Source organism: Lactuca serriola, chromosome 8 (genome assembly GCF_051521515.1).
Source record: "Lactuca serriola cultivar US96UC23 chromosome 8, Lser_US96UC23_V15, whole genome shotgun sequence".
NCBI classification, from domain to species: Eukaryota; Viridiplantae; Streptophyta; class Magnoliopsida; order Asterales; family Asteraceae; genus Lactuca; species Lactuca serriola.
Window position 1 is genome coordinate 298,459,868 of NC_136415.1, and position 650 is coordinate 298,460,517.

Consider the following 650-nt stretch of genomic DNA (forward strand, 5'->3'; position numbering starts at 1 on the left):
GTGTATATCTTCAAACACTGCCTTTTAGATAAAAGGTATCGCTACAAGTCATGTCTATAACCAGAGTCTCCCGTTCGGAGAACGTGTCAAATGTTTATAGATCTATACGGGAAGTCATGATCCCACACCCTGGCTGTTAGCTACAATCCGTCTTTTGGGGTGACAGTTTGTCATAACGCTACGACGCCTGAAGAACGTCGTTACAGGCATATTATGTTCAGTATGGTTATAAAACTCATCGGATATACAACTACTATAGTACTTTTGAATAATGAATAAGTAGTTACTACGGTTATTCATTATCTAACAAACTGAAAACTTCTAATAGGTTTATTATATAAATCTATGTTTAAAACTTCTCTAAAGCATGTGGATTGCTTCAAAATGTTAGCCTTGAACATTTAATAAACAACTATTAGGAAAATAAGGGATTTTCTTGTTTCAACTATCTACGTTCTTTCAATACCAATATTCTCATGCATTTCACACTTTTATAAGGAAATATGGGATTTTCTTGGAAAATATACACTCGTTTTTGGAATGGTATTCAATGTTTCTAAATCTCTTATGAACTCACCAACTTAATTGTTGACACTTTTTATTTGAAATAACTTGTATTCTCAGGGAATCGTTAAGCAAGTTTGGAAGTC